Source organism: Trachurus trachurus (assembly GCF_905171665.1).
Source record: "Trachurus trachurus genome assembly, chromosome: 9".
Taxonomy (NCBI): domain Eukaryota; kingdom Metazoa; phylum Chordata; class Actinopteri; order Carangiformes; family Carangidae; genus Trachurus; species Trachurus trachurus.
In genome coordinates this window covers 13,715,023-13,729,017 of record NC_139895.1, presented here as the reverse complement: position 1 = coordinate 13,729,017, position 13,995 = coordinate 13,715,023, and the positions used below count along the sequence as shown (strand labels likewise).

Sequence of the window (13,995 nt, the reverse complement as noted above, 5' to 3'; positions counted from 1 at the left end):
CAACATCATTTACAGTGCGTGATTCCTTGGGCTTTTAGTAGGCCTTTCTTTTATCTCTACAGGCTTCCTCCTCTTGGCAGCAAAGAATAATCAGGCCCCAGTGTGCTCTGGGTAGATGGGCGTGGAGCTCAGTGCAGCGCAAAGCAATATGGGGATACAACGTGTAGCTGATCTATTCTTAGCTCTGTGACAACATGGCCAGGCCTGTTTCAGTAGAGGCGGAAGAAAAGACGGGGGTTACCATACATTTGACATCAAATTTAAACGTTGCCGTTTATAGTTTTAACATCATGTTTATGTCGGTACTGTATACCAGTGTGATGTTTGTTTAGTACACCAGTACGTGGTTGTCTTGTAGTTTTCTGTGAAATATCAAAAGATCTATTGACAAGCACAACAGCCGTCCTCCTTAGCGGTAAAGAATGGGAGGGGAGAAAAAGCACGTGTACTGGGCGGTCCTTGGGTTAATCCATTGTCCAATCACAGGGCCGGGATTTTTGAATAAATCTGCATGTTTTAAAGACGGCCTAATCCCCGAGCGCTGATTGGCTGAGGGGAACAGAAGCGGCCAATCGCTTAAATGACAGGCGCTCAGCTGGCCGTGAAGCCCCGCCTCCCTTCATATTAACTGGCAAAACCCCGGAAACGTCGACGCTTAAAGGGACAGAGGAGGAATTTCAGGCAAAGGTTGAAACAACGAAAACAGCTGCGAGCTCACACACACACACAAAAAGAAGGAGACAGGCACAGAGAGGAAGGGACGTAGACAGCTAGCAAAAGCGAGCAACCTATGTGGCAAGAAGAGACTTAAAAACAGTCTGGTTTATTTTACCCGTCAGGCACCTGGAGCTAAGGCGACTAACGGCTTTTGGCTTCGAAGTTCGATTTTTCGCCACGGTAACGTTAGCAACCTGGAATCCGACAACGCAGCAGCAGTCAACACCACAGCAGAGAGATAACACAGAAAGGCCAAACTCCCAGACGACAGGGACGCGTCACTTCAGCCTGTGTTTCCCCCATCTTCTTGAATCCACATTTTTTTCCCCCTCTTTTGTTGAAAATAAGGTAAGTCGAGTCAAAGATATGACAAGCTAGCTAGTTACAGCCTAACCTTCTGTCTGCATTGTGTGAACTTTAAAGCTAGATATGTGTGAAAATAGCACAAAGGTTTGTGTTCTTGATTAATTCCTTGTTAACCAGTCATCAATTTCTTTATCAATGTGTGAATCTGAGCAAAGAATGACTGGAATCCAGCCTAAGCCAGCTGATGACCTGCCAGTATCTTGCAGGGTGCAGGGGGCGTTCCCCTTGCTTTGTCTGCCTCCCTCACTCTTTCTTTATGTGTCTCTCTGTGTGTGTGTGTGCGTGCACTCTGCGGTGGTTAGGGACAAAGTGATGGATAGAAACCACAGTCCATCACTCACCGTCATGGCTATGGATGGCCCCATCAAGATGCAAAAGTGTAAATATTTAATTCTGGTATAACTGCGCTGCACACTATACTCATGCCCTCCTGGGATTGTTGCATGTATGGGCTTTGCAAGAAGGAGGGATCAACAGCACTGGCATATATCTGTGAGATTATGACTGTAGCTCAGCGGGTGGAGTGATGATGATCACTGTAAAGCTCTCAGGAGAGAGAGGACAGCACTGGGTACAGTGGGCGTATTGTTCCCATGGATTGCATTTGGGAGTTGCATTGCATCATGCAGTAAAGAGGGCATTAAGGGTTGTCATTAAACCCTTGGTACAGTGTGTTTGTAAAAACTATTAAGTGTTAATAGAGTCAGTTATTACTGTGTTAGTATGCTCAGCTGCAAAGCACTTCCTCCCATTGTCCTAAGGAGCAGGTCATCATGGCTCTGACATATACATTAGACACACGTGCATATGCAGTCACACTCACTCTACATCACCATTACAGCACACGTGCATATGGAGGACCACCAGCTGTCTCACATGTATGTGAATAGAGATTTCTGCACACAAACACACACATACACACACACTGCTGCAGCAAATCCTTATACAAGTCTACATTTTTCACTCTCTAGTGCTTGTCCTTGCCTTGGTCTGACAGCCACCCCCCACCTCTCTGTCTGCGAGTAAACCAGTGGGCTTTGTCCTCAGCTGAGTGTGACGTCATGCAGATCTTTGCTGTAACCAACCCTGAAGGCGAGGTGCATGTTGTTCAGCAGTCCTGAGTCTGGGCTTGCCCTGTGCATAATCACACTTTGACTTCAGTTCTTTAAATGCTTAAACCAAGATGGTGTGTTTTCTTCATTCGAAACAAAGAAACTCAGAAAACAGACTTGCTTTAAAAGGATAGGAAGGTCAGTGAGGATCAAAAACTCAGCCAGGATGAATGTGGGATGTTTTGTGCATGGGAAGGAATCAGTAGAAGGAATCCCCTGGTGATGACTTGTCTGTTTGCCTAGCTACTAATATATTCAACCTCAGGGAGGTATATGATATGCTCCTGTGTTTACTGTTCAGCCAAGTACATTAAGTTAAGCAGGACTGTGGTCATGGGATGCCCATGTGTGTTCTTAAGGCAGAATATGAAGCCACGAGTGTCTTGTTAGGCTGTTGAGTACATTTTAGTCAATACTTGAGACTTGTAATACCGTAAGAGCCAATTTTCTCTTGATTCTCTCTGACTCACAGGCTCTGTTACACATTAGCCTGCATCGGGCTCTTTTAACTCGACCTGCCAATCAGCTGTAACATACAATGTTATTCACACACTTAGTCGCAGCTCATAGGGATCCAAGTTATATAGGACACAATTCACAGTGGAGCCCTCGGTGCATCCAGTCTATGTTTGATTTTACCCTTTCATGCCTCTCATGGCTCTCTGGCTGAGTGGTTACGGCTCATGGTTGCAGTTCTCCTTTCTGGCGTCTGTACCTGGCAGTGCTCTTTTGTGTGTGTGTGTGTGTGGAAAGTGGGGGTGGTTATTAAACGCTATGAGCTGATGAAGGCATGTTGTCAGGCCTCCAATGTGTCTGCAGGATTTGATGTCAGAGATTACAGATGATTATATGGGTTAGATCCAGTAACAAGCAACAATGCTCCAGGGCTATATTGATCCCTAGTGTGTCTGTTTTTGAGTGTGTATGTGTGTGAGAGAGAGAGTTGCATGTTGTACTTTCATCCTTAACAGCTAGAGTGCCTACCTTTTATTAGATAAAGAACTATGTCACCACTTGGGGCTAAATTCAAGGGTAGAGGAGGAAAAGCTTCCCACATATGTCGACGAACAAGTATGTGAATGTCACCGTGAATTTGTGTATTAGTACATAGCAGCCTTAAGCCAATCACCAAGAACCAGTACTGGCTGGTGGACTGACAGGAACAATGTCTCTCTCTCTCTCTCTCTGTGTCATAAAACACATAAATGGTACCTCCCTTTGTAGCTTCTCTATAATAATATGTTCCTGTCTATATATGTCAGTATGAACCTTGTCAAGCTAAAGGTCCTTCTAGTCACACAAACCCCATATGTGCTACAAAGCAAGACTGGCAAATTATGTCTTTACTGATTTTCTGTGGAAGCGTGACATTAATACATTTATCACAAAGCAGTTGCTGTTTGCTGAAGAAGATGCATTGTTCAGGCCAGGGACAGAGCGTGGGCAGCTTGAGATGAAACATAAAATTAACAAACAGACAGGTCAGAGTATGGCATAAAACTGTGAGCATGTCTACGTCATTTTCACCTTCAGTGATAACCAGATATCCTCGCTTTTAAACGACTTCTCGGAAAAAGCGTCCAGAGTAAAGACATCTCTGCAGTGGTCTGTTTTGCGGAGATAAAGAAGCTACAGGAAACACATTTATTGACATTGTACGTTAGGGTAAAGTTGTGTGTGTGTGTTTTATCTCCCTAATAACAGCTTATTCCCAAGCTGCTAAAATAGCACCTGTGCAGCTTCAGCTGGTGTACCTTTAACCTCGAGACCCTTCACTCTGTAACTCCAGGTATTTACACACAGTTGTACACACACCAACACACTAACACACTAACTAAACCCAGGTCCAGGCTTACCATTAAAGGGCAGTTAGTCCACTTAACACTCTGTCAATAAGAGGAAGTAGTTAGTCCTCTTACAAACAGCAGTGTCAGCAGTGTGTGTGTGTGTGTGTGTGTGTGTGTGTGTGTGTGTGTGTGTGTGTGTGTGTGTGTAACTGTGTTCACCCTGACTGACAGTGTCAAGCTATTCATAGGGCAAGGAAGGGAACGCCAATGATCTCAATGATGCTTGGAATAAGTGAGCATCTGGAGAGTGTTTTAAAAGTGGTGCAGGGACAGGGTCTAAGTCTGCTGACAGTTAGACGTAGGAAAATAATGAAATAGACACCTCATCAGAGCTTTTCTATTTCAGTGTGTCATTTCTAAGTCCAATCTAAGTGGCTGAGACAGACTTCTCGCAGGCGTTTTATCAGGCCACTTCAGCCAGGATTGAATGGCATTTTAATTTATTGCATCTGATTGACCTTGTGAATAAGTGGATAACTGGTTGTTAGATGCCAGAGTTGGTCAAATGAACAGTGAACAGAAAAAAGGGAAGACAGACGGACAGAGAGGCATAAACTCATAACTCGATCAAGTATTTAATGGAAGAATGGAAATATTCAGAATGCCAATTAGCATTTATGCTAATGGATAAAATGTAGCAGAATACACTATCTGAGTTACAGTGGGTACGGAAAGTATTCAGACCCCTTTACATTTTTCACTCTTTGTTTCATTGCAGCCATTTGTTAAAATCAAAAAAGTTCATTTTATTTCTCATTAATGTACACTCAGCACCCCATCTTGACTGAAAAAAACAGAAGTGTAGAATTTTTTGCAAATCTATTAAAAAAGAAAAACTGAAATATCACATGGTCATAAGTATTCAGACCCCTTTAAATTTTTCACTTTGCAGCCATTTGCTAAAATCAAAAAAGTTCATTTTATTTCTCATTAATGTACACTCAGCACCCCAGCTTGACAGAAAAAAAACAGAAATGTAGAATTTTTTGCAAATTTATTAAAAAAGAAAAACTGAAATATCACATGGTCATAAGTAACCCTTTGCTGTGACACTCATATTTAACTCGCATGCTGTCCATTTCTTCTGATCCTCCTTGAGATGGTTCTACTCCTTCATTGGAGGTTACAAAAGAATTTCTGCAGCACTCAAGGTTCCTAAGAGCACAGTGGCCTCCATAATCCTTAAATGGAAGAAGTTTGGGACGACCAGAACTCTTCCTAGACCTGGCCGTCCAGCCAAACTGAGCAATCGTGGGAGAAGAGCCTTGGTGAGAGAGGTAAAGAAGAACCCAAAGATCACTGTGGCTGAGCTCCAGAGATGCAGTGGGGAGATGGGAGAAAGTTCCACAAAGTCAACTATCACTGCAGCCCTTTGTATTGGGCAGGTGATGAGCAGTGCCTGGTTTTCTCCACACATACCGCTTAGAATTAATTGCAAAAAGTTCAATCTTCGTCTCATCAGACCAGAGAATCCTATTTCTCATAGTCTGGGAGTCCTTCATGTGTTTTTTGGCAAACTCTATGCGGGCTTTCATATGTCTTGCACTGAGGAGAGGCTTCCGTCGGGCCACTCTGCCATAAAGCCCCGACTGGTGGAGGGCTGCAGTGATAGTTGACCATCTGGAACTTTCTCCCATCTCCCCACTGCATCTCTGGAACTCAGCCACAGTGATCTTTGGGTTCTTCTTTACCTCTCTCACCAAGGCTCTTCTCCCACTATTGCTCAGTTTGGCTGGACGGCCAGGTCTAGGAAGAGTTCTGGTCGTCCCAAACTTCTTCCATTTAAGGATTATGGAGGCCACTGTGCTCTTAGGAACCTTGAGTGCTGCAGAAATTCTTTTGTAACCTCCAATGAAGGAGTAGAACCATCTCAAGGAGGATCAGAAGAAATGGACAGCATGTGAGTTAAATATGAGTGTCACAGCAAAGGGTTACTTATGACCATGTGATATTTCAGTTTTTCTTTTTTAATAGATTTGCAAAAAATTCTACATTTCTGTTTTTTTCTGTCAAGCTGGGGTGCTGAGTGTACATTAATGAGAAATAAAATTAACTTTTTTGATTTTAGAAAATGGCTGCAAAGTGAAAAATTTAAAGGGGTCTGAATACTTATGACCATGTGATATTTCAGTTTTTCTTTTTTAATAAATTTGCAAAAATTTCTACATTTCTGTTTTTTTCTGTCAAGATGGGGTGCTGAGTGTACATTAACGAGAAAAAAAAAGAACTTTTTTGATTTTAGCAAATGGCTGCAATGAAATAAAGAGTGAAAAATCGGAATGGGTCTGAATACTTTCCGTACCCAGTGTACATACCAGTATTTTATTCATACTCATGTTTCAATTCTAGTAGAATTAGGAAAATAGCTTTGCACCTTTTGATAGATAATCCTATTGAATGCTCCATCTGAATTAGCCGGCTGCTCTATTTTATTCAAACGCAGATGACAACAGAAATCCGGTCGGAGAGAGAGTGAGAGGAGGGTGGCAGGGCGACCAAACCACCTGCTGAATAAATCAGCATGGTTTGACATTACACCCTGAGAGGCAAAGTGCACTTCTGCGCAGTGTGGGTGTGTGAGAGTTTTTATCTCAGACTGTCTTTGACTTCTCTGTGAGTGTTTAGTTTGTACTGCTGAGCCAAAACATTGAGTCAGTTAATTAATAAGTCATCCAACAGAAAGGTTATCAGCAACTAATTCATTCATGTATTCATGCGTAAACTGCATGAATGCACATTGTTTCCCTTGTTCCAGTTCCTTAGTCATGAGGATTTGTTATTTGTCTTAGTCAGTATTTAACAGCACAGCCACACCTCAGGCTTTGTGAGATTATGACAGGATTTAGACAAAATAATTAATCGATCATTCAAGAAAATGATTGTCAGATTAACCAGTAATGAATATAATTGTTAGTTGTAGCCTGAATCTGCAGGTTCTAGCTTCTCAAATTTGCGCAATATCACATTACACTGAATATGTTTGCATTCAGGACTGTTTGTTGGGCGAAAACAAACTGCCCTATTTGGGGTTGGAGGAAGTGCCACAGTGACCACTAATGCACAAATATTTAAACTCAAATATCTAGGTAGGTGGATGGTGAAAGATTATTCAGTGGATATAGGCTATTGCCCCAAGAAAATTTACCACGGCTGAGAAAGCACAGTTTGAGCCGTGGACTGTTTATATCAGTTTTGCATCGATAGTCTTCTTTGTTTTGGTTTTAATTATACAACTTAGAAAACAAATCTAGGATGAATTGTTGTTGATGTGCAATCTGTGTATTTTGGTAATAACGTGCTCTGCTGCGGGGCTTTCACACTCATAATTGAGTATAAATAAGGAGCAACCTCTTGGGTGCTACTGATATCGCAGAGACGTCGGAAATCCAGCGCTAGGAGCCTCACGAGTGGGTCGAGTTTCATACTTTATTCTAATGAATGACTTAGCACACAAATACACTTGTTAAAAATAAAAATGCAGTGTGTAGCCTGTGAGCCATCTAGTCTGTTCATGTTCACTTCCACACATACACACACACACCAGAATCAATAAGTAGATCTATGTTGGAGTGCAGATATATCTGTGTGTGCATTATATAGGTCAACACAGAGCTTATCAAGCTAAGACCTGGTCACTCTCTGCCTCCCTCCCTCCCTTCCATCCCTATCTTGTTCCCTCTGTCCATTACTCTGTGCTATCTTGTCATTTGTCTCTTTCCCCTCGTCAAGCATCAAAGCCCTCCATCCCATCTTTCCATCTTGCAGAGGCTGAGTATGTATTACAGGACCGGGCCTTTGCATGCATCATTTGTCACTCAAATTGACTTTCATCGAGACTGAAGGAAGCTTTCCCTATAGAAAACAGTAATACCCACGCTTGGAAATTCATTAATATTATTGTTTTACGTACTGGATTTTATGTTTGAATAGACAACAGCAAGAAGCCTCAGGTAATGATCCAAGATGCATAGATGTTTGTACTGTATGTTGCATTCAGTTGAAACAGCGTATTTCCTGCGGGCCTGAAAGCATCCGTGCGTCTCGTGTCCTCCCAGAGAGTTTCAAAGCTGTGGTATAGAGAAAACACCTGCAAGCAATACAGCGCTACATGTGCATGAGCGTCTGCACGTTTATTTTCAGTTAAAGCTCAAGTGAAGCGAGTCCTAGACACGGTAGAAAATATGTAGAAATCTCTTTTGTTTTATCATCAGGACACATCTGCATCTTTACATGCGTACACGACACGTGGCTGTGGTTCTTTAATGTGCTGTCATAGAAACATTTGTGTGTGTTTGCCTGGCTGGTCTTGTGCCATCAGAGACGTTCGTAGAAATCCGGGGTAGGTAATTAAGTGATTAACAGAGTATGGTAGCCTTTCCCAACTGAAGCATCTTTTTTAGCTCTGTGCTGGTGGCACAGCTCTGAGGATGGCAGTGTTTATTGTTCAGTCAGTGGAACAATCAGTCTACAGTATTGCTCCACGCTGAAATTTCTAACTTACAAATTAGTGGATTCCCATGAAATCAGATGCAGATTTTTTTTATGGTGCCCACAGGATTGATTTCAATGTATTGGTATTTCATTTTGGATAAATATAAGTGGCTCCCACTAGTAGATGTCATCTAAATGAATTGAGGATTCCCCTGACCTTTTTCTCTTGGATTGCCGTGAAATGTGTTCTGTAATTTTCTGTAATCATTAATTATTAACTTCTTCAGTGGTTTGGTTTATAACAAACACATGCAAAGCCACTTGCAGGGCATGCTACTAACTTAAAGCTATGGTAAAGAAACCCTTATTATGATTATGTTGATGAGGGCATACTTCTCTGAACTGCTCGCAGTGCTGAGGGCGGCACATTAGCTCAGTTTGCCTTCAAGATGCATTTGATTTTAGAGGACGGAGTTCTAGTGAACCGCTTCAACCTTATAAAATGTAGTTTTATGTGCTGCCTGGATTTGATATTTGCTAAATCAAAGAGCCGCCAGTTTTCATCCAGTTTATTTAGGTTGATTGTGTTTTGTCTAGTTGCCTATTTGGACTCTGATGCGTGTTAGGAGCTGCTGCAAACACGCTGAGTGAGGGCCGCCCTGCCTCCGGCTCAAACACACTGAGCAGCAACTCCTGTGGTACCAAAGCTTCTCATTATTAACTGCTGCTTAACGACTGCAAGCGTGTGCGTGTGCGTTTGTGCATGTGTGTGCTTGTGCGTGTGTGTGTGTGTGGACTGATCTCTGGATTAACCCTGGCCAGACCCCTCTCTACCCTTCACCCTTTAACACCCCCCATGCACACCACCCAAATGGATGAGCCACTATGTGTGTGTTCATAAACATGCACGTGTGCAAGCTTCACTTCGCTGGTCTTTCAGTTTAGCTATATAACACTTGTCCTTAAAGTCAGATTTGAGTTGTGCTTTGTTTTTCCTCTTTTTGCACATATCCTGCCGTCCTAAACTGAACATAGACCCGTGGGTATTAATGAGCTCTAACTGCTAATGTAATCTTCTCCTCCATCCACTTAGGCCAGGGGGACTGATCATGAGTCAGGTTGGCTGGTTAAATAGTGACAGTATGCTCTGGTTCTAGGTATTAGCGAGCTCTGCTACAAAGAAAGTGATATTTTTTTTCCTCTTCCTTTCACTGCCCAGATGGCAAGCTAGACTACTTTCAGACGCTGCCAGTCTGAGTGGTGCAACACCATGCTGAGTGAGTTCCCCAAGCATGAAAGAGAGGAGGAGAAAGGAAAAAAAAGGGAATTGATTTTAGACTGACGGAGGAAGATGCACAAAAAGGAGGGAAAAAAATACCCAAAGGCCAGGAAAAGGGAGGAGAGAGAGCGGCGAAACAGACGTAGACAAAGAGGTGATGTTACTGAGAAAGGCAGCCGAATTCAGGGTGAAAAATTGAGGCCTGACCGGAGAGGGAAAGGAGGAGAGGTAGAGAGAGGGAGCGAGGGAGCTTTATTTCCTGTCCTCCACGAATAGGCAGCATATTTCTCTGGAACATTCCATCCTCTGAGCTGGCCCGGCCTGTCACCAAGACTCAGGGTGCCACACTCCTCCCCACCTCTCTGCATTTCTTCCCATTGCACTGTCTCTCTCTCTTTTCTCACTGGACACAATCATGCGCTGCTTGATTTTTGTTTCCTCTTCCGTTTTTATCCCCATCTTCTCCACAACAAGTGTTTCAACCAAACCTCTTTTTTTTGGACCTAGTATCTCACTGAGTAAAAAGCTGTACTCCTGCAAAGGTGAAATATTTGACGATTAAAGAGGAACTATAAATTACTTGTAACTTGTCTCTGCCTTTTTGGCTGAAAAACAACTTTGCAAGATCAGTGCCGCCGCCCCGGTGTCCCAGCTCTCGTCTCTGCGCACTGCGACGCAAATGCACCCCGTAACCCGGAATCTCTTGTTCATGACAGATTAAACTATGATAAATAACGTTATCTACAGCTCTATTGATTGATTTCTCGCCAGCTGTAAACAAATGCACATGGCCAGAAGGAGGGTTAGCAAAACAGCAGAATGTGACCAGACTTGCATAGAAAATCAGGACATAACATTAGTAATGGGTGTGGATAAGAAAGTTGGGAAATAACATTTAATTTTTGATGATGCATTAAGGGGTGGGCAGAAATATGGGATTCATGCGAAGCTTTCATTATCTGTGTGAACAACTTTAATCCCAGATTGCAGAGTGCACAAAAGAAAAACTTTCCACACTTGCAGAGTCAAGTCGTGTCGCAGTGCTGCAGTGCTCTAGATTAATACGTGTATGGTCAGACATGTTTGCAGGAGTGGATGGAGAGACATATTTGGTAATGGAAAAACAAACAAAACTTATTTTAGGAAGGTTTTATTTGGACACTGGTCCAGTGTGTTTTTCACTGCATCTGCCCAATTTTAACATACCATAAATTAGACCCTGACAACATTTAAGCATAAACCATTTGTGGTTTTGTCTGTCAAATATATCTAGTGAATTTGCTTAAATGACAAACACACACATGCACACAGTTTTTTTCCCTTAGCACTAAAGTTAAATGATTACACTTAAATAGGATCTCTGTCTCCTTTCAGCATAGTGAGCTTATTTATCAACAGGCAGCTGGTTAAACATGCCCTTTCAGAAGAGAGTTCATCTCACCAGATTGTCACACTCCTTTAGAAATGTAAATATAAAGAGAGCATTCTTAGGAGCTCAACAGGAACTTGCTATCTGATAACGGTAAAGTTATGCTTATATGGGATTGTCGGGTGTGGTTTATAGCTTAAAGCTATAACTGGCAGGTAAAGCACCTCAGTCAATCCTGTTATACTGTAAAATCCTGAATAACAGGACCGTGGTCTGCCGAGAAATCTGGGCTGAAATGTCGAAAAAAAAATAGAAAATGAAAACTAAGATTAAGCATGAAGTTTTGAATTTACACTTTATACTTGATTTAATTTTAATACTATATATAATTCAAGTGCTTCACAGTTGAAAAGGCCTCTGTAAATGTCAGCCGTCCTTTAATATTTCTGTGTAATTACACTGCACATTTTAATTCACTTGAATGTTACAGTAAAACCAGACACGTTGCATCACAGAGTAAAAATGAAATTTGAAGCAGCAAGTCAACACACACACCATTTGCTCGCAGTTTCCCAGTAAATATTAGCTGTGAAAATTGCTCTGGCACATCGGACACTTTTCCTGATGTCCACCGTTTGGCCGCTCACTCTCTCGCCACGCACACATATGTCTCCGTGTGTGCACTGCTAACACGCTCTCCTGCATGCCATAAGAAACGGACACCCAACACACACAGGGATCCACACAGAACCACCGACCCCCCCCCCCCCCCCCCCTCCCTTTACTCACACAGTCACACACACACACACACACACACACACACACACACACACACACACACACACACACACACACACACACTTTCCTTTCCCACCCTTCCTCCACCTCCCCTCTTCCTCACCTCCTTTTGTTCTCTCCCTCCCCGAGAGAGGAGGGTGAATCGGAGCTTGTTTTCGATATTTAACAGTGGCCATTTGAAACTGTGACCGACTGATTTTTTTTTTCCTCAAGCAGAGTTTTTGAGGTGGTTGTAAGAGTCAGATTGAAGTTCTTCAAGTTTTTCAAGGCTGCGGGTTGTTATGGAGCTGGTGGGTAAACCCCCCCCACCCTACCACCACCACCTCCACCTCCACCCACCCCTTCAAGAAAACACACAGCTGGTGTCACTTTGAGAGGCCTCACAAAACAACGCATGTCTGTATGTGTGTGTGTGTGTGTATGTGTGTGTGAGAGAGGAAGCTGTGTGTGTTTCAATTTGCCACGATTGGAAAAATCCACACGTTGTTTTTAAGACGTTAACAACATCATAACAAACACGGCCATGCTCTCATGTCAGACTCTCATCAATGCATGCGTTTAAAGGAATGTGAGCGACTGTGTGTTTTCAATGCCTCTTTCTCCTCAGCTGCACTCAGGGTGCCCTCGAGTGGAGGAGGGGCTTCATGTAGAGGACACGCCCCCTTTTGCCCAAATATGGAGGGCAGCATTGGCTCTTAAAGGTGCAGAAGTGTGTGTGTGTGTGTGTGTGTGTGTGTTTGTGTATGCTGAAACACAAGATACTAAATACAGTCCTGTTGGTTAACAGCCCCCACTATTACAGCTTCTTCTTTCCTTTCCTCTCTTTTCTTTTTTTTTTTTAAATCTGTGCTGTCAAAAGCGACAGCTCAGCCTTTTTGACGACAGAGTCCTCCGCTGATTTCACTCCTCTCCTGTCAGTTTATCTTCCTTCGTCTGTCTCTGCTTGCTGTCTCTGTCTTCCACCACCCCCCTTTTCCCCTCTCCCCCATCCCCACATCTCTATATTTGGAGGTATGTAGCTGAAGACGTGTCTTGTTTTTCAAACCTCCTCTCCGCTCAACTTTTTATATGGCCCGCGCACGCACACCCCCGCACAAATGTATGCATACTGCAGGGCATGCAGGTATAGAGCTGAAGCAATTAGGTCATCAATCAATCAGCTTTTCATTGCCATGACATTAATCTGCAGCTATTTTGATAAGTGATTAATAGTTTCAGAAAGCTTTTCATGATCAGATAAACATAACGTTCCCTCTCAAAAGTTAGTATTTAACATGTTTACCTGAGTTATATAAAGGGGTTTGGAATAGTTGTTAGTATAGAGCGAGCAGTTTAGATTCAACCAGTATTTACAGTATTTGGTCTGATGGTTGAAGAGAACTTCTCATCCTACCTACGACTATGTTAATATAAGTTTTTAAATGTTGTTCACAACCAACCTGAAAAAGGTAAAAGAGGCACCGTCTTAATTTCATGATTGTAAGGAACTTTTTTTGTACTTATTTTGTGATAAATGGTGCTAAAATAAATATTTCCCCCTTGTAACAAACGTGTTTACTCAACTGAACCTTACAGTGTTAAAATAACAGAGGTATTCATCTAGGAGTTTTAAAATCTTTACATCCTATCACACTCTCAAAACTCAACAAAACTACACAATGCCCTGTCAATCCCTCTGTGTCACAGTGATAATATAGCAGCTCAGGCAGCAACCTTCAAGTGTACATTCTTCTACCTGTTTTGGAAACAGAGGTGGGCTGTCACAGATGGAAGCTGAGCTCGAGGGAGATATAAACTATATGAGGAGTCAGGGAAAGAGTGAAAAATAAAGAGACACAGAGAGCTATCAATAGGTTTGTCTCTCTCTTGCCTCAACCAACAGACTCCTGATAATAAAGCAACCCCTAAATGGGGACAATGCATAAGTGGCTGCTAGATGTGTGTGTTTGTGACAAGAGGGCTGGTTGAAGTTGTGTGCTTTGACAACCTCAGGTATGTTTTGAGCTCAGTGCTTGAACTTGCGTAATCTCCGCCCACTGCGTTCTGTGTGTGAGGTGAGAGAACGCGCACAAGTGT

The 13,995-nt window shown here is 42.7% G+C and overlaps 1 protein-coding gene across 1 annotated transcript in view; it reads left to right on the top strand.

The window, feature by feature from the left end:
• The first annotated feature begins 674 nt into the window (after positions 1-674).
• atosb (atos homolog b) overlaps positions 675-13,995 on the top strand; it is a 30,833-nt gene continuing 17,512 nt past the window's right edge. Inside the window, exon 1 of the mRNA XM_083979441.1 lies at positions 675-1,065. The gene's annotated coding sequence lies outside the window, so the exon portion shown is untranslated. The remainder of the gene's footprint in view (positions 1,066-13,995) is intronic.